Source organism: Aegilops tauschii, chromosome 5 (assembly GCF_002575655.3).
Source record: "Aegilops tauschii subsp. strangulata cultivar AL8/78 chromosome 5, Aet v6.0, whole genome shotgun sequence".
Lineage (NCBI taxonomy): Eukaryota > Viridiplantae > Streptophyta > Magnoliopsida > Poales > Poaceae > Aegilops > Aegilops tauschii.
The window spans coordinates 44,390,145-44,410,392 of NC_053039.3; the positions used below are offsets into that span (position 1 = coordinate 44,390,145).

Sequence of the window (20,248 nt, forward strand, 5' to 3'; positions counted from 1 at the left end):
GTATTACAAGAGTTGATCTACCACGAAATCGTAGAGGCTAAACCCTAGAAGCTAGCCTATGGTATGATTGTTGTTGTCCTACGGACTAAACCCTCCGGTTTATATAGACACCGGAGGGGGCTGGGGTTACACAGAGTCGGTTACAAGGGAGGAGATCTACATATCTGTATTGCCAAGCTTGCCTTCTATGCCAAGGAAAGTCCCATCCGGACACGGGACGAAGTCCTCAATCTTGTATCTTCATAGTCCAACAGTCCGGCCAAAGGATATAGTCCGGCTGGCCGAGGACCCCCTAATCCAGGACTCCCTCAGTAGCCCCTGAACGAGGCTTCAATGACGATGAGTCCGGTGTGCAGATTGTCTTCGGCATTGCAAGGCGGGTTCCTTCTCCGAATACTCCATAGAAGATTTTGAACACAAGGATAGTGTCCGGCTCTGCAAAACAAATTCCACATGCCACCATAGAGAGAATAATATTTCCAAAAATCTAATCTTCCGACAGCTTTTCATAATGCGACGTACTGCCGTGGACTGGTCATGACGAACCGTATTTCTGAGCCTGCCATTGCACGCGTTGCGAGGCGGTTTTTATTGGCACGTCCTGTCAAAGCAGAGATCGTGTCCCTTTTTTCACGGAATTCTCATCAATACGGGTGTGGGTAACCCCATCGAGCATGTTGGTATGACTCCTCGATTTTAGGCAAGTCCCAAGCGGCCACACGGAGGACGCTTGATATTCATCCCCTTTATAAAGAGGCCTAGGCCTGTCCCCTTCTTCTCGCGCTCAATCGAATCCTTCCCCCACCTCGAGTTCCAACACCCAAGGCTCAGGTTAGGCGCTTCAGACCTACAATTATGTCCGGATCCAACCTTGAAGGTCGGTGGATGCCCTCCTCCGTTACAGAGGAGGACATCAAGAAGCTAAGAGAAGCTAGGTATTTGACCGGCGAAATCTCGCACAGGCTGCCTGCTCGAGGGCAGGTCATTCCCACTCCCGAACCTGGCGAGAGTGTCGTATTTGTCTCCCACTTCCTCTGAGGGCTAGGTTTCAGTCTAGATCCCTTTGTCAGAGGGCTCATGTTCTACTACGGGCTCGATTTCCATGATCTGGCTCCGGATTCCATCCTTCACATCTCGTCGTTCATCGTCGTGTGTGAAGCCTTCCTCCGCATTACCCCACACTTCGGCTTATGGCTCAGGAGCTTCAATGTGAAGCCGAAGGTGATTGAGGGGTGACACGCAAACTGCGGAGGTGCCGTAATAAGCAAAGGCGTTGATGTTCCATGGCCAAAGGGTTCCTTCCCGGAGGTGTCCAGTTTATGGCAACAGGAGTGGTTTTTATTTACAGCTCCCCGAGGTACGAAGTGGGTAGCCGCCCCTGCCTTTCGCTCGGGCCCCCCGCCACAACTGGCGTCATGGGTCAACAAGGGGCTGGACTGCTGGCCAGTAAATGATGTGCCGATATTGCAGAGCCACATCCGAGATCTCCTCGAGAGAGATGTCGGGCTTGTTAAGGTAATGCAAGTTATGCTAGTTCGTCGAGCCCTACCCTGCAAACGTCGACCTCTCCGTATGTGGGAGTTCAACCCGGAAGGACCGTGAACTATTCAGCACTTCTTCGGCGTGACGCTCGAAGAGATGTACAGATCATTCTTCGGATCACAAATAGAGTGTCCGGACACCTCCGAGGATGCGGGTTTGAACTGCAATCGTCCAGACACTCAAGTAAGTAATTCCGCGGCCGAACACGTTGTCTTTTAATTTATCACAACATCATTATGAAAAGTCGCCTTTTAACCAGGACTGGATAAAAAAAGGAGAAGATGATCAGGTGTCCGGCCCCCCTTCCCGAGGGCTCACCGGATCCTGTACTAGCCAGGATGCTTGAGCTTGCGCCTTATCAAGCGCCATCAAGGGGAGGTAAAGGGAGGAACAAAGAAGCCGAGAGCAAGCCTCACTTACTATTCATCCAAACCAGGGGAATTAGTGCCTCAGCGAAGGAGGATAACCGGGGGGAAGAATCTAAAATTCCCTCTCCCCAGGGAAGGAAGAGGACCGCCTCTGAAGACTTGGAAGTAATGGTTTCCAAGCGAGGGAAGAATCCTTTGTCGGAGGGTCCTACCCCGGAGGGCATCCTTACCGCACAGTACCCGCAAGCGGACCAACCCTCTACCGAGCTGTAAGTAAATGAAAGTACTTTATAGTAAATATATCCTGCTTTATTTCCGAGAACGATAACCGAGGTGTGTATCTTGTAGTTTGGATCATAGCCCTTCTCGACATAGTTCGTCTTCGGGGGATCTTCTTCTGGAGATGATGGAGAGCGAAACACCTCCCCGTGCCTCCCCTCCTCGTGAAGCGGGCGACCCTAAGGTGTCGTCACGGAGGATTTCTCCTGATCCGCCAAGCCCAGAAGGTAAACCTTCGGCCAACCGAAGTCCGGGTATTCGGCTCCTAAGGAGAGCAACAGAAAGAATCCGGAACCGTCCGGTGTGCGATCAGACGCACTGATGAATCTTCTGGAGCAAACGGCTATCTCAGAAACGCATCGTGCGCTAATGGGCACGGTGGTTGAGAGGATTTCATCCGCCGAAAGCGGGTTGCATGAAGCATCTATGAGTCTGCTGAAAGGCTTTGAGGTACGTGAAGTAATATATATTTTTTGGACGATACCGCACATGCTGCTAGGTGTGGCCTATGCAGATAGTAGCCCCTGAGACTCTGGTTGCTGTCAAAAAAGACGGCGAATAGAGGATCATAGTCCCAAGTACTAACCGTGCTGCTTTCATGTGCAGGTGGCTGCGGGTCTAGTGGCTAGCCGGACTGGTGAGTTTGCCGAACTGAAGCGACAACTTGATGCGGCAGATGCCGACATCGTGCTTGTAAACAAGCGGCTTGACGAGGCACAGGGTACGTATTCTCCTAGGATCAATACATATTAAGAGGAGCATGATGCTAGTATCTGTAATGTGCTGTGACTGTAGATGGAGCTGTCGCCGTGGAGACCCTTCGGGCAGAACTTGCCCGAGCCAAGGAAGAAGCCAGGAAGAGTGATGCGGCCGCCCTAAAGGCGGTCGAAGAGCTAAGAGCCGAACAGGCTGCCCATTGCCAGAGCAAAGACAAATAGCTAAGATGGCTATTGAGCTGAAAGATGCCGCCGGCCGGTATGAGCTTCTTGAAAAGGAAAGTCAAGTGAAGGCGGCGGAACTGAAGGAGGCCACGGAAACGGCCAAGGAAACCCGCTCGCAAATCAGAGCGGTGAAGGAAGAACTCCTTCAAGCCGGAGATATTGCGACTGGGAAGCCCTTTTTGTTGCGGACGAGGTTTGGAGACCCGAAGTATGCCCCTCTGGACAAATTATGGAGTTCTGCAGACGCATACTTGGATTTAGCGGCGAGTGCCGCTGATGCAACCAAGTTTTTCAAAGATCAGAAGGATCATGTAGTGGAAAGGTTGTTCTGGTCACAGTTCCGCACTCTGACGCGTCCGCTGCTGTTAAATGAACAAATGGCCGAGTGGGCCGAGCTGCATAGGTTCTCCGGACTTGCTATGAGGTCCGTCGTGGATCACCTTTGGCCGGAGGGACCGAGGCCGAATAGTTATTTTGTCCTAGTGCAACAATTCCTTGGTGCTGTACCGCGTATCGACGCTGTGAAGAGGTCGGCGTGCATAGAGGGTGCGCGGGTGGCTCTTGCCCATGTCAAGACATACTGGGCAGAGATGGAGGCCACCACTATTGCATCCCAGAGTTCGGCGGTAGGCCGGGTATCGGTCGAGCACTATTTTGAGGAAGTCTTAGAAGGCGCTCGTGTAATAGAGGCTCAGTGCATGAAGCGTATCATGTTCTAGTGACATGTATCTCAATTGTAAGAACAATGCTTATTAAATTATAAAGGTTGTGTTTATACTTTTGCCTGAAAGTATTATGATGCCTCCTGTGCGGCCGTTTGTGTATATATGTATATAACCTGAAAGTTTGCAGTCGTTGGCTTCAGCCCCCACGCATATAATGCAGGGGTGTTCGCAAAAAAACATGTATTCACACTTGATCCAACGCCTTGGTCCATTAAGGAGGTGATAGCGCAGCGAACGAGGCAATCTGACTATATTGCTTTAACACTTTCACTTAGCCATAGGAGTTTGACGGTGGGACTACTATATAGCCCCTGGTACCTCCGCGCTCATCCGAATACGGGGCGCGTACATACATGACCGGGAAATAGCCCTTCGTTAATGCGGAGGAATCCCGAAGATTCCGCTAAGTCATCGAGTGGTTGACCAGTCTCGCGCTTTATCATGATAGTCGGTTTTCGGCTTTCTCTACTGAGGTGCTCATCCGGATGAACCAGGGCACAATCGCAGTAGTTCTCCCGGTGCCACCTTAGCCGATAGAGCGGAACGTAAGGTAGCAAAACACGGGAGCCGGGCAAACCCAACATTTGACCGAAGACATGATTCAGAGCTGGTGCATATAAGGCCAAACTCGCGACGCCGAACACTCCCTAAGGTATTCGGTCTTTACAACATATGCTGGGCTGAATAACGCCCTGATGTTGATCCCTGAGTGTCCAGGTACGTGCATCGTTCTGACGTGGCGAAATGCCAATGACGTCAGCATCGCTCTCGGTTATGCTGAGTATCCGGAGGATGTGAATCAACAAGAGACAGTAAAAAAGGTTTACGCAACGTCTTAATCTAAAAAGAAGCCTTTGAGCGGGGCCCTGCTACACGTCTGCGCCTGTGTCTCCGTTGTGCCGTATCCTGGAAGGGTGTAGCACGATTACCATCTGTAAAAGAGAAGAACTTAGGTGAAAGTTGTCGTGCGAAAAAGTTGGTTATTCTCAATAAACCGTTATAAATCAAGATAAGTAAGGTCGAGCCGAACTATAGTCCTTTTACATGCGGGAAGCCTCTGGTACGGCCTATGAGGGTAAATCCATCGAACCAATCTTAGGTATATCTAAGCTGTTACAGCTAGTGATGTGCCCGACTCGTCTAGCCGTGTCTGCGGTCTTGACGACCGATCATTTATTCTGGTTGGAGAGGTCGTTTAGTGTTCGGCTGCTAAAGCCGCCGCACGTTCTTCCGCGCATAAGGAACGCTCGATATTTCCACTAATTGTGATGATGACACATGGACCGAGCATCTTAAGCTTAAGAGAAGCGTAATGCGGTATTGCATTAAAACGAGCAAAAGCTGCTCTTCCGAGTAGTGCTTGATAGCCACTTTGGACTGGAGCGATATCAAAGGTTAACTTTTTGCTTCGAAAGTTGTCAGGAGAACCGAATACAACCTCTAGTACTAGAGAGCCCGTGCAGCGGGCCTCTGGGCCTGGTATTACTCCCTTAAAGGTAGTATTACTGTGGCCGATTCTTGTTGGGTCTATCCCCATTTTGCGGACTGTGTCCTGATATATCAGATTTAGACTACTGTCGCCGTCCATAAGGACTCGTGTGAGATGGTATCCGTTTATTATTGGGTCTAACATCAGGGCAGCCAATCCTCCGTGCCGGATACTTGTCAGGTGATCCCTGCGATCAAAAGTGATCGGGCAGGCCGACCAGGGGTTGAACTTAGGGGTGACGAGCTCTACGGCGCGTGTGTCTCGGAGTGCATGTTTGCTTCTCCTCTTCGTCATGTGAATCATGTTCATTGTTTTGACCTCTGGTGGGAATTCTTTCTGTCCCCCAGTGCTTTGCTGGCGAGGCTCGTCCTCGTCTTTGCTTGGTGTCTCCCTCCCCTTGTGTTCGGCGTTTAGCTTACCGGCCTGCTTGAAGACCTAGTATTCTCTGTGGGTGTGATTTGCAGGTTTATCGGGGGTGCCATGAATCTGACATAATTTGTCTAGAATCTTGTTTAGGCTGGATGGTCCATCTCTGCTGCCTTTGAAAGGCTTTTTCCGCTGACCCGGTCGAGAGCCCCTGAATCCAGCGTTTACCACCGTATTGTCTGGGCTGTCTTCGTTATTTCGACGCTTGCTTTTACTGTGTCGTGGTTTTCCATTGCCATCCCTGACTTCGGATCTGCCTGGGTCGCTGGTGCTACTACGGGCTAGCCAGCTATCTTCGCCCGCACAAAAGCGGGTCATGAGGCTTGTCAGAGCTGCCATTGTTCTTGGTTTTTCTTGGCTGAGGTGTCTGGCGAGCCATTCGTCTCGGACGCTGTGTTTGAAAGCTGCTAAGGCTTCGGCGTCCGGGCAGTCGACGATTTGGTTCTTCTTAGTGAGAAATCTGTTCCAAAGCTTTCAGGCTGACTCTCCGTGTTGTTGAATTATGTGACTTAAATCGTCTGCATCCAGAGGTCGGACATAGGTCCCTTGAAAATTAGCCCTAAAAGCATCCTCAAGCTCCTCCCAACTTCCAATTGAGTTTTTGGGGAGGTTCTTCAGCCAGTGCCGAGCTGGTCCTTTCAGCTTGAGGGGCAAGTACTTGATGGCGTGGAGATCGTCTCTGCGAGCCATATGGATATGGAGGATAAAGTCCTCAATCCAGACCCCAGGGTCTGTGGTTCCGTCGTACGCCTCTATGTTCACGGGTTTGAATCCTTCCGGAAATTCATGGTCCAGCACCTCATCGGTGAAACATAGGGGGTGTGCGGCACCCCTGTATTTGGATGTGTCATGGCGTTCTGACGTTTGTAGTGTTTGGTTTTGGTTGTGCACTGGAGCGCGTTTCCTTGATCCGTAGATGGATCTGGTCACACCGGTCTTCTCATGCAAGTCCTCACGTGAATTGTGTGTTGAGTTATGTGCGGCCTTGTTAGCCGCTCTATCGCGGCCACGAGGTGGTTGATCCGACCGGTCGGCCGTTTTGTTTTTCGGCTGTGTGGGCTCTAAGGCCTCATCATCAAATTCAGGCAACAGCTTGCGCTTTGGATAGCTCTTTGTGTGGTAACTACCACCATACTTTTCTTCAGTGTCGAGCACTTTGTTCCATCTACTGTTGAGCGTATTCTGCGCGGCCTTAAGCCTTTGCTTCTGCTTCTTCAGACTCCTCGCGGTGGCAATAAGCCTTCTACGGAGGTTCTCTTGTTCCAAGTGGCTTTCCGGGATGATGTGTGCATCCTCGTCCAGACTGTTTTCCTCTCCGGAGGGAGGTTGATGAGCTTTATCCTCGGCGTCGCCGTGTTCGGACAGCGGATCCATACTATGTTTGTCGTTTGCTTGTTCATCCTGCTCTATCGCTGGGTCAGTGTTGTCGTCGTTTCCTCTGGAGTCGACTGGGGTGTTATCTTCTCTTGCGCTGTTATCGCTGTTTTTGCCGAGGCGAGATGTTGAGCGGCGCCTACGCCAACACTTTGGTTGCTTCTCGAGGGAGCTATCCTTTGCTGCGTCCTTCCGTTCCTCGTCATTGTTTTCTTTGGGTGTATCCACCATGTATATGTCATGTGCTGAAGTGGCTGTCCTGCGCCCTGTGGGCGATGGTTCCTGTTCCTCTCCTGCATCGTCGTCCATGCCGTCGATGTCTTCGGAGTCGAAATCGAGCATGTCGGTTAAATCGTCGACAATGGCTACTAAGTGGGTGGTGGGTGGGGAGCGGATTTCTTCGTCGTCCGCATCCCATTCTACCCGGATATAGTTCGGCCAAGGTTCTCCTGACAAGGAGAGAGACCTTAATGAATTTAGCACATCGCCAAAAGGCGAGTGCTGAAAGATATCCGCGGAGGTAAACTCCATGATCGGCGCCCAATCAGATTCGATAGGCGCGGACGCGGGCGGCTCGGAGCCCATGGCCGGGGACGAATCCAATGGTTCGGCAGCACGGGTCTCGTAGGAGGTGAAGTCGGTATTCGGCACTATCGCCACTGAGTGTGCGGCCTCCGTGGCGGGGTCCATCCACCCGTCCACAGATGGCGCAATTTGTTCCGGATTGAGGGCCGGAGTGGTTGCAGGTGTGATCTCCCAAACACTGTCCGACGCCAGAGCTAAATCATGCTCGTCGTGATTGTGCGGCGCACCTGACATGGGCTCGAATGCGTCAAAGATCAAGCCCCCGCGGATGTTGGTAGTATAGTTCGAGTTTCCAAACCTGACCTGATGGCCAGGGGCGTAGCTATCGATCTGCTCCAGATGGCCCAGCGAGTTGGCCCGCAGTACGAAGCCGCCGAATACGAAGATCTGTTCGGGGAGGAAAACCTCACCCTGGATTGCATCGTTGCCGATGATCGAAGGATCCATCAAGCCTTATGGTGACGGCACAGTGGAACTCTCAATGAAAGCACCAATGTCGGTGTCAAAACCGGCGGATCTCGGGTAGGGGGTCCCGAACTATGCGTCTAAGGCGGATGGTAACAGGAGGCGTGGGACACAATGTTTACCCAGGTTCGGGCCCTCTCAATGGAGGTAATACCCTACTTCCTGCTTGATTGATCTTGATGATATGAGTATTACAGGAGTTGATCTAGCACGAGATCATAGAGGCTAAACCCTGGAAGCTAGCCTATGGTATGATTGTTGTTGTCCTACGGACTAAACCCTCCGGTTTTTATAGACACCAGAGGGGGCTGGGGTTACACAGAGTCGGTTACAATGGAGGAGATCTACATATCCGTATTGCCAAGCTTGCCTTCCACGCGACGGAAAGTCCCATCCGGACACGGGACGAAGTCTTCAATTTTGTGTCTTCATAGCCCAACAGTTCGGCCAAAGGATATAGTCCGGCTATCCGAGGACCCCCTAATCCAGGACTCCCTCACCTCTCCTTGCCACCAGCCTCGATCTCGCCCCAAGAGTGGACGCTGGGGGGCAAGCACAGTCGGAGGCCGGGGGCGCTGGTGCAGATGCGTCGATGCTGCCTGAGGCTTCCGAGGCGTCATCCTCGGGAACCCATGATCCCCACACCGGGGCGGCAGTTGAAGGGGCGACGCAGCCCACTGCTCCTGAGGTCGGAGCTCCCGAGGCATCAGCAGGTCGTCGCGAGGCAAAGCCCGACAGTTCTCCCCAGCTTGGCGCTCCTGCAGCCTCCTGGGGCGCTTCCCCAGTCGCGCCTCGGGATGGTCACCACATACAACGCTTTGGCCGGCTTTGTGTGGACTTTGAGGAGCTCCGCAAGAGGAAGGGATCCCCAAGCTGTAGCAGCGGCGTCTTCGGGCCGTTGAAGCGGAGGAAGTATATCGCCATCGATGAGTAAGTACCTTATCTCTATCATCCCGTGCGCGCCTCTTCCCTTTCTGACGGTTGGTTCCCCAGGATCCCTTCTGCCAAGGCCGCGGACTCTCCTGAGAAGCAACCTCCTCTCGCTTTGCTTCCTTCGCCAGGTTCAAGCACTGCGAGCCCGCGCGCTGCCCCCGGAGCAGGACCAGCCCGGGTGGCTAGCCCGCCTGCCGGGTGCCTTGAGCTCATGCCAACGCTGCCTTCTCTTGGTGGCCTTGTTTGGGGTGTGACCAGTGTGCCAAGGGCCCCTTCCCTGATCGTGGACGGCGGCTGAATCGCTTCGGTCCTAGGGTCCTCTTCAGATGGCGGGTCTTCATTTGCTCGGGCCTCTCGTGAGGCCTGGCCAGCAACCAGGTGGGTGCCAGCCCCCAGCCCCCTGTTAAGAGGGGGTGAGCCGCTTCGGGCCTCCTCTGCGGCCCCCGTGGCAGAGGACGGAGTCAGCAGCGTGCTCAAGTTAGCGCAAGGAGGGAGCATCGTCCGCCACGATCTCTTTCGGGAGGCGTTGGGCGCGATGAACCGGCTTGGTGAAGAGCTCGTGAATGTGGATGCGCGCCTCATGGCCGAGGATCTTCGGTTAGAGGAGGAGCGGCATAAGCTGAAGGTGGCTATCAACCTTGGGCGCCACCAGCGCGAGCTTGATAACGCGAAGGCCGAGGGTTCCCTCTCAGACTCGTGAGAGGCCTGCTCCCGAGCTCAGGAAGAGGCCCAGGAAGCAGACCGCCATCGCGAGGCCGCGGAGAAGCGCGCGTGGGAGCTCCAAGCCTGGAGCGCCTCCTTGGAGCAGCAAGTGGAGGCACGCAGAGCCACCGTCGCATCGTTGAGGGGGACGCCTGCCGAAGAGGAAGAGATCCTGAAGCACGAGGAGGCGTTGGCGCTAGAAGCCGTGGAGCGTAGCCTTGAGCTTGAGCGACTGGAGACGAGGGAGCGTCAGGTTGCCCAGGCGGAGGACGCTGTTGGCAAGCGTCAGGCCAGGGCCCAGGAGGAGGTCGATCGCCGGGTGGCCGAGGCTCATGCGGATCTTGAGGGTTGGTATGACCTGAAGCTGAAGCGCGTCGAAGACGAGGCTGCGGGCAGGACTACCGCCCTCAAGTCTAAGCTGGCTGAGGCGGAGCGGCGAGAGGAGGCCACCGCAACCGCCCTGGTCTCGGTGCAGGCTGAACTAGCTTCCGCCTGCGCCGAGCTGCCCCCTCTTCAGTAGCGGGTTATCGATGCTGAGGCCATTGCATGGTAGAACAGGGAGGAAGTGCTTCAGCGACGAATATTGGAGCGCGTGCACGCCCCCATGCTCCAGGGCCTCAGGAATAGAGCCAACACCGCGCTGGGCCACATCTGTGACGAGAATGCCCCTCATCCCCACGCGGACGACTACGCCAGTCACCTTCGCTTCTTCACCGAGGTGGTGACACGCCTGGAGAACCGTTCCGAGAGGGCTCGCCAGCTTGTTGAAGAGAGGAGTCGCAGCTTGCTCTGGCGCGCGTTCTCCCGCGTCTTCAGCCATCTCCAGAACACCTACCAGAACTTTGACTTTGACGCCGCCATCGCTCCCGTTCCGGAGGCCATCCGGGGTGACCTAGTGCGGTGGGTGGAGGACAATGTGGACGCGCTGGTCAGGGCCTTCGCTTCCGAAGACGACGTGGTGGTGGTCGCGGCAGATGAGGGCGACGTGGTCGACGACGGCGACGGTGGTGCCGTCGAAGGTGATTTGATGCCGGCGGAGGTGACGACGACGCTAGCGACGCGTCCGAAGGCGATGCGGCGAGCGACATGTCCGACTGATTCCCGCGTTTCCCAGCTATTTGTCCTGCACGCAGAGGCCTGGGCGCAGCCCCAGATGTTGTAAGAGCATTTTGGGAGGGGGAGCCCCTCATGTAAACAGATTACTATCTCTATTCCTTAGACCAAGCTGAATATATGTCTCAGCGAGCCGGTGAACCTCGCGGTGAGTTTACTGTTGCGATTTACCTTAACCTGAACAGGTCCTGAACTGACCCGTGAGGTCGCGAGCTTCTGAGAAACTCCTAAGGAGCCCTCCGATTCGTTTGAGGGAGCCTCGCAAGAAGTGCGCGCAGTCGTGGCAGGGTATGCGGGCAGCTCTTGTGTGCCATGCCCAGCCCCCGCTCATGAGGGTCCCGCTGGTGAGAGGCAGCAGGTGCGAACTCCAAGGTAAGGCAGGGAACCAAATCACAAGAAATCACTCGAGAGAATAAACCCCCCGCACATTCCAATGAAAACGCAACTTCATCTTGAATTCAAGGCCCGAGAATGGGGCTACAGAAAAGATATCCAAAGCAAATGGCTGCGTCTGGCGCCTAGTCTAGTCTTCTGGTCTTCTTGTCTTCTCACTAGCGCGGAGCTAAGTGCTGCGACTAGGACGTGGGAGGGAGCCCCCAAGGCCCGAGGGCAGCTCTCCGTAGACTCCGGGGCGTGTACAGCCCCACTCATCATTACGTGAGAGTGTCACGAGCGGAGACCTTCACAGGCGTGAGCCTTACTTCATATTGCCAGACGAGGGCACCGCCTTGCGCCACCCTCGACCACTCTTGAGACGACCGGAAACCAGGGCGGCGCAAAAGGGGAAAAGGGGACGCCAGCGGCGACCACGGGTCCTCTGCCGGGGGGAAGGCTCGCCAACGCCTCCCCGGCAGAGGGCCTACCTCCAGGCGGCGCCTTGCTTTGTGCGACGCGGTGAGGGGTCTTGCTCCTGGCCCCTTCTTCGCTGCCCCCAGTCTGCCTCCCCTGGTGGAAGGGGGGCGCCATGCCGGGGCCGTCGGCCGATGCTGCGACCTGATTCACCTGCGGCCTATGGTTAGCGTAAGCTTGCTCCTGAGAGATTAGTGATACCCTGTAGCTGTTGTGGGTGGCGTGGTTGTCGTGGTTCCCTGGCGGCTCCTGGAAGGCCTCAGCTTCTAGCACCTCCTTGTGCCAGCCTGGCTCGAGGAACGAGCCAGGTTCGTCTTCCAGCGTGTACTCCTGGTCCATCCTGCGGGGCACATAGGCTTCCGGGGCCGTCACCCCAAAAACCTCGCCGTAGTGCCCCACACTCCACGTTGCCCGGTCCATCACACCGTCTTGAGGAGGGTAAGGTTGCGCCCCGTTGAGGCCATGCGGGGCAACACTTGTGCTCACACCCACCGGAGGTGGTGCGGGCGCGAGCGGGTGCCCGGCGCTGCTGGCCGTGCTGATGTCGATGAAGTCCCCTGGCGTGCTCGGGGGCGCGCGGGCGCGGCGAGGCCTGCCGTGGGATCCGCTCGCACTTTGGGGCATAAGCTGGTAGCAGAAGGGTGGTGCTCCCGTGGCTGCTGCGTCCAGCAGCTCGGCGACGCGTTCCAGCAACGCATCCCGGCCGCTCTCCATCAGTCGACACCGCAGCAGCCCCCGTGCCACTGTGAGCGCGGCCCTCATGTTCGCCTGTTCCCGCCGAGTGTGAGGCGCTATTGCTGCGGCGTGGCATGAAGCTCTTGCGGCTGCCCGAGCCTGTCGTGGAGTAAGGGTGGATGCCTGTAACGCCCACGATGCGGCTATATCTCCCACGTGTCGAGGCACGACTTAGAGGCATAACCGCATTGTGGTTTTGTCGCAAGAAGGGTCTAACGGTCAGACAAGAGAGAATCAAAAATCCGGTTAGACTCAGAACGGTCAACGAACGCAAGGGGGGACGCGGACACTACGAGCGGATGCAAGTTTTAAAAACAAGCGGATGCAAAGCGATGATGCAATGATGAATGCAACAAATAAATAAATCACACGGCAACAATGCAAAACATGGAAAGCGTCTGGAGCGTCGGTCTCGGGGCGTTACAACCCTCCACCACTACAAGGGGATCTCGTCCCGAGATCTAGGATGGCACCCGAGAGAAACGGAAGAGGACTAGAAGATGTAACACGAAGTTGCTTCTTTGACAAAAGAGTGAAACCAATGAACCTTGAGAGATTGAACGAACGAAAAGAGAGAATACAAGGGAGATGAACGAGATTGAAAAACACTCTGTTATCAAAGAGAAACAAGGAACATTGCGAGAACCTTTGTAGGTTGAAGAATATGAAACAAGAGCTTAACGGATCAAAAGGAATATGAAAGCACACCGGTAGAAAAGAGAAACAAGGAACACCAAGTGAACTTTGGAGTTAAGCGACACGATAGATATTTAAACCACTCCGGTTAAAACAAGATAGGGAAGGAATAAGAATGATATAATTTGGGCAGCACTCCGACTGTAAATGGAAGGAATTGAACATGAACTTAACAAGATGAGAGGATACATCATGAAATCAACAGCACACTGCCTCCGGAACTATTGAAAGAATGGCACAATGGGTTTGAAAGATTTCAGACAGCACTCCGGTTGAGAAGGGAGGCAAAACTTGATAAGAAGAGAGAAATCAAATGAAAACATGACACTCCGGCTAAACGAATAAGAAAGGAAAAATTACATGATCTTGACAAAACAATATGATTGGTCGAAGAGAGCAACATCACAATGCCTCCGGGACGAACGAAAAGGAGGTAGACCGTCGGAATAAGAGAACGGAGAAAGAAATGATAACTTCCACCACAATTGAATTAGGGAAGCCTCCTTCCAAGAAGGTTTGAACGGAGTTGTTGGAAAACCAACAACGAAAAGAATAAGCTTGTAGTGGGCTTATGGAAAACATCTCAAAACTTGAGGTGAAATTCTGCCACTAACGAAAACAATTGCTTGCTTGAGATCAACGAAGAGATGAAATCTTCTCTCGTCGAGGGGATAGGAGAAAACTTAGATCATTGATAAGCACCACAATAGCAACATTCCTTAGGGAAGGCTTAAGGTGAAACATGACACAAGATAAAACCAACGAAGAGATTGGTGGATTTAAAATATCTCATTCTTGACAACATGTGAATCATGAAACGCGAACTCAAACTGTCAAGAATGTCATAACACCACCTCAAATGATAAGGTAGAACGAATTGCACTTCGGAATGCAAGATGAAGAATGCTTGAACTTCTCAAAACAAACATGTGTTGAGCACCTTGTTTATTTTAGAGTATAGCTTGGCGGATCTTAACTCCGTGAGAAATCTTGAAGAACAATTGAAGAATGAAAAGAATCCTTGACGAACCACCATGTAGAGCCTCCATGAAGAACTCCGATAATAAAAGAATGATCAAACAAAAGGGAAAATTTAAAAGAACTCCGGGAGAAGCCTTGCAATGATTAGATGAAGCTTTGAAATGATATAACCGAGAAAAACTTGGAACTCCGGAAAGAAAGATGAAGCAAATCGAACCGAGAATGTGATATGATGAACAACTCCGGAAAAAGAAATTAATCACTTGGAGGAAACAAGAATAAGAATTACATGACGCGTATCCTTCACCAATTTAGATTGATGACAAGCAACGGATTTGGCATACTACTTATTCTCGTAGAAAAGATTAAGATAGATATTGCGCAAACTTGTGAAGATCTTCATCGAACCACCGGTAGGATTGAAACAACGAATACATTAATATGAGGACATAGGAAAAAGGAATCTTGAACGAAACCACCGTAAGAATTGAAAATGAAAGTAGCAAAGGCACAATTCACCGAGAATAAATAGAAAACGAATAAAGATACTAGACAGAATTTAGATACAAGTGAAACGAAGAGATCATGAATTGATTAGAGAATACTTGAATGATGCACCGATAAGATTTGGAGAACGAGAGCTGAATGTTGAGAACGAATAAATCTTCTGAAATGATGGCCTTTGAAGAATCAAACTGAAAAGACTCATGAATTGCTCCAGATGGGTGAAAAGAATTGTCGCAATCGAAAACAATTATGAGAGGATGGCATCAAGCTAGAACCATGAATCCTCAAGAGAATGGACCAGATTTAAGGGAAACTCTTCTTCGGTCTTCAAATGTTGAGAATGAAGACAAGAAACACCACCATAAATTATTGAGACACTCCGGAATAATGGATAATAGAAATGATGAACCAACGATGAAAGAATTTGAAAGATCTTGGAGAAAGACATATGACTGATGAAAATTCATTCTTACGTCAAACTTTGAAAAGAATTTTAGAAGCTCTGGGAAAATTAGAAGAGTCAGGTAAGATCTTGGAAAAGACCTGTGGGTTAGGGCCCACTCAAGAGAAACACCATTGAAATGATTTAAAAGAGAGATTGCGCTAGTTGAATTAAATGAGTTGAATGAGATAACAACCTCGAAATAGCTTGAACGGATTAGGAATGAAAACATGAATCTCCTGAGGCGTCTTCAGCACTCCGGAACAATTGAATAGCACGCGAAGAATGATTAAGAGTTGCACCAGCATGAGAAAACATTTGAAACGAGGAAAGGATATGGTCGACAAAGCTTGAATTGAACCCACCGGTGAAGAAAAAAAACGAAGAATGATAAACTTGAAGCACATCTTCATGAGAAATCACCGGATAAGAACATTGACGGAAAAGAATGGAGAGACTTCCCATCTATAAGATGGATACTTGATTAAGAAATCTGAGTCCTTGAAGAAAAAGGGTGGGAGGGCGGGAAAAACAAAGGTACCTTGGGACGGATGAAACAAACACCATTGAGAAAACTTAGAGTTGATCTTGCGGATGTTGAAAAGATCGGATCCACTTGAAGAGAAGCACACCGGTTGGAAAAGAATTAACATGACGACCTCGATGATCAAGAAGGATTAGTATTCACATAGCAATATGAGAACACCGTTTAGGAAAGGTATGGATTCAACATTTGACTTCGAAGCAACTCGAATACCACAAAACAAAACAAAACAAAGGATTGGCTTGCAAAATAAGCCCGAACAAACATATGATAGAGATTTCGTCCGAAGTTTTCATGGTGGGGCCCACACGGGCTCGATCGTACAGCACCATCATGTACAAGGCAGTGCATAAGACATACGAAGCGTCCCCGAGTCAATATAGCCAAGGAATCTTTAAGACACTACGAGACCACTGTAAAACCAACCGTGTACAGGCGGACCACTAGACGTCGAACCCCAATCTCATATCATGCATCTGTCGAAAAGATATCCTAAGAGCTACTTGAATTCCCACTTATAAACTCCCGAAATTTTCTAGTTATGCAATTAGGTGTTGGGGATACAGGGGACACAAAATATATCACCCAAACTAACGATACCTAGATCTAGCTGTATCCATCCTTCAACACATAACCAAGAAACCTTCGGAAATCGTGTACCTCAACCTTCGAAAAGCATCCGTTATATGAGTTATGGCAATACTCCCGAACTCCCGCCCCAGTACTGGGTGGCGTCGAGGTGATCTCACCAACAACTGCATAAAAGAGATTTCGATGTCGGCGAAACTCAGGTATTCCAGAACTGCAACGATAAAATTGTGACGACAACACCTCGGAGCTCAACTCCCCGGGACACTGCCACAACCCCTAAATGTCAGGAGGCACCAAGAACAATGTTCTCGTCACAAAACCATCGGAACGATTCGAAGATACCCGCGTGATCCAAATTTTTTTTTTGTGAAATTTGAGGAGAGAAGAGTCAAAACTTCTACGTCAGGGGTCTTCACCAGAGCGACGAAGGGACTGAGGAGTAAAAAGAATCCTACTCTCCGATATATATAATCCTAAGACTCAAAACATTTTTGTTCTAGACTCAACAACGTCAGCGATTCGATCAAGCAGGGGGCTCCTAAGTAGGGGATGGCTCTGATTACCAACTTGTAACACCCATGATGCGGCTATATCTCCCACGTGTCGAGGCACGACTTAGAGGCATAACCGCATTGTGGTTTTGTCGCAAGAAGGGTCAAACGGTCAGACAAGAGAGAATCAAAAATCCGGTCAGACTCAGAACGGTCAACGAACGCAAGGGGGGACGCGGCCACTACGAGCGGATGCAAGTTTTAAAAACAAGCGGATGCAAAGCGATGATGCAATGATGAATGCAACAAATAAATAAATCACACGGCAACAATGCAAAACATGGAAAGCGTCTGGAGCGTCGGTCTCGGGGCGTTACAATGCCACCTGTCCGTGCTGCCCACGCCCCGCAGCGTTTGGCGACGCGTGTGCTGCCTGAGGCGCGGGGTTGAGGTCCTCTTGGGCGGACGATGCCGCCCGGGCCGGCCAGGCTGCCCAGCGGTCAGTGTCGGTCCTCGGGTAGCCGGGCATTGAGATCGTGGAGTGCCGGATGGTCAACGGGAGGAAGAAAGGCTCCGGCGCATCCCTACCTGGCGTGCCAAATGTCGGATCTCGGGTTCCGGCAAAACCTTAAGGTTTGAACACTGGGGTGTGCACGAAGATCTCCCCCTCACAGATCACGCCCTCTCATGCTTCGCGATCTCTAGGCTAGCCCGATGAACTCACAACACAAGGGACACAAGATTTATACTGGTTTGGGCCACCGATGTGGTGTAATACCCTACTCCAGTGTGGTGGTGGTGGATTGCCTCTTGGGATGAGGATGAACAGTACAAGGGGAAGAACAGCCTCCTGAGGAGAGGTATTCTTGTGCTTGGTGAACTTGTGTGGGTGAGGATGATCTGAATCCAAGATGATCTGATCCCCTCTCCACGGTGGGTGGCTAGTCGTATTTATAGAGGCCCCGGTCCTCTTCCCAAATATTGAGCGGGAAGGGATCCCACAACGGCCAAGTTTGAAGGGGAACAACTAGTACAGCTTATCCTGACAAAAGCGGTCTTCGCCTGCCAAAGGCTCTGGTGGTGACGCCGTCTTGGGCTCCACAGTGACCTCCATCCTCCCGTCCTGCTGGTCTTAGTCTCATTGCACCGATAGGGAAACCTTTGCTTGACGCCTCGGTACTCCTCGCCTGCGCTTTCCCCCTTAGCACCAAAGAGGAAACAAGGACACTATGCGCGCTGGCGCCCGCCTGGTCTCGATCGTCATGACTCATGTCACGAGAACCCCGTGAGGTTTTCCTTGCCTTGATCTCTCCGCTCCTCGCGAGCCAGCCTAGTAAGGTTGCTCCTGAGGAGTTCTTGTGTCGCCCGCTTCGCGAGGGTCTTGAGTGCTTGCTAGTGAAGAAGGGTTGTACGGGCCCGCTGGTGGAGCCATGCCGTGGGCCGCAGGCAGGCAAGTCTAGGGACCGCCTTTCCCTTGACGCCGACAGCTTCCTCTCTCTCTTTTGATTCTTAATACAATGGTATCTTGGAGATCCACATGATGTAAGTCCTTTTTGTGGTGTGTTTGTTGGGATCTGATGAACTTTGTGTTTATGATCAGTTATATCTTTTTATATCCATGAAAGTTATTTGAGTTTCTTTGATCTCTCATATGCATGATCTCTTATAGCCTCGTATTTCTTCTCTGATATTTGGGTTTTGTTTGGCCAACTTGATCTATTTGTCTTGCAATGGGAAGAGGTGCCCGGTAGTGGGTTCGATCTTATGGTGCTTGATCCTAGTGACAGAAGGGGAACCAACACGTATGTATCGTTGCTACTAAGGATAAAAAGACGAGACTAATATCTAACCCCATATAGATAAGTGAATCATGTCTACATCATGTCGTCATTCTTATTGCATTACTCCGTTTTTCCATGAACTTAATACACTAGATGCACGCTGGATAGAGGCCGATGTGTGGAGTTATAGTAGTAGATGCAGGCAGGAGTCGGTCTACAAATCTTGGATGTGATGCCTATGTAATGATCATTGCCTGGATATCATCATGATTATTTGAAGTTCTATCAATCGCCCAACAATAATTTGTTTACCCACAGTTTGCTGTTTTTCTAGAGAGAAGCCACTAGTGAAACCTACGACCCCCGGGTCTTATTTCTCATACATTTGCCTTGCGATCTACTTTTCCTTTGAATTTTTATTCAGATCTATTAAACTGAAAAATACAAAAATATCTTGCTGCACTTTTATTTATTTGTGATCTATTATTTCAATCTATTACAATTTACCTCACGTCCGTTTGCCGATCTTGAGGCGCCGTACCCCGGAAGGGATTGACAACCCCTTTAACACGTCGGTTTGTGAGGTGTTGTTATTTGTGTGCAGGTGCCGCTTAAGTTGTGATTGCTTCGTTCTCCTACTAGTTCGATACCTTGGTTTCATAACTGAAGGAAATTCTTACCGTTGCTGTACTACATCATTCTCTCCTCTTGGGGAAACACCGACGTAGTTCCAGTGATCAATTACCATGTTACAGTTACATATTATGTTACTCTAAACACATCTCTCCTCATTAAATACATGCCACATAAGCAAACTTGTCTTGGACTGCGCTATGTTACTACATATGTTACTCCTACTATGAACTACTGCACGTCCACCGCTTGTAAGCAAAAGTTTCTCCTCATGCTCCGAGTCACCACGTACGCGTTGGCGAGGGAGAAGGCGTAGTAAGTAAGCTTCTCATCGTTCTGCGAGTTGATGGGACACATCAAAGTTATTTAGTACGAACTCTCTCCAAAAAAGGGCTGACCATGTCATGGCTACCATCCCGTGCTCCGTCGTTAAGTACGTGCACTATTCATGTGCCATCGGGGAGAAAAAAGATTGCGTAGTAGGTGTCGGTGTCAAAACCAGCGGATCTCGGGTAGGGGGTCTCGAACTATGCGTCTAAGACAGACGGTAACAGGAGGCGGGGGACACAATGTTTACCCAGGTTCGGGCCCTCTCGATGGAGGTAATACCCTACTTCCTGCTTGATTGATCTTGATGATATGAGTATTACAAGAGTTGATGTACCACGAGATCGTAGAGGCTAAACCCTAGAAGCTAGCCTATGATTATGATTGTTGTTGTCCTACGGACTAAACCCTCCGGTTTATATAGACACCGGAGGGGGCAAGGGTTACACAGAGTTGGTTACAAGGGAGGAGATCTACATATCCGAATTGCCAAGCTTGCCTTCCACGCAAAGGAGAGTCCCACCCGGACACGGGACGACGTCTTCAATCTTGTATCTTCATAGTCCAATAGTCCGGCCAAAGTATATAGTCCGGCTGTCCGAGGACCCCCTAATCCAGGACTCCCTCAGTAGCCCCTGAACCAGGCTTCAATGACGATGAGTCCGGCACGCAGATTGTCTTCGGCATTACAAGGCGGGTTCCACCTCCCAATACTCCATAGCAGATTAT

General features: G+C 51.1%; 1 pseudogene; it reads left to right on the forward strand.

Moving 5' to 3' along the window:
• Positions 1 to 855: 855 nt before the first annotated feature.
• Positions 856 to 20,248, forward strand: part of LOC141022534 (uncharacterized) — a 38,929-nt pseudogene continuing 19,536 nt past the window's right edge.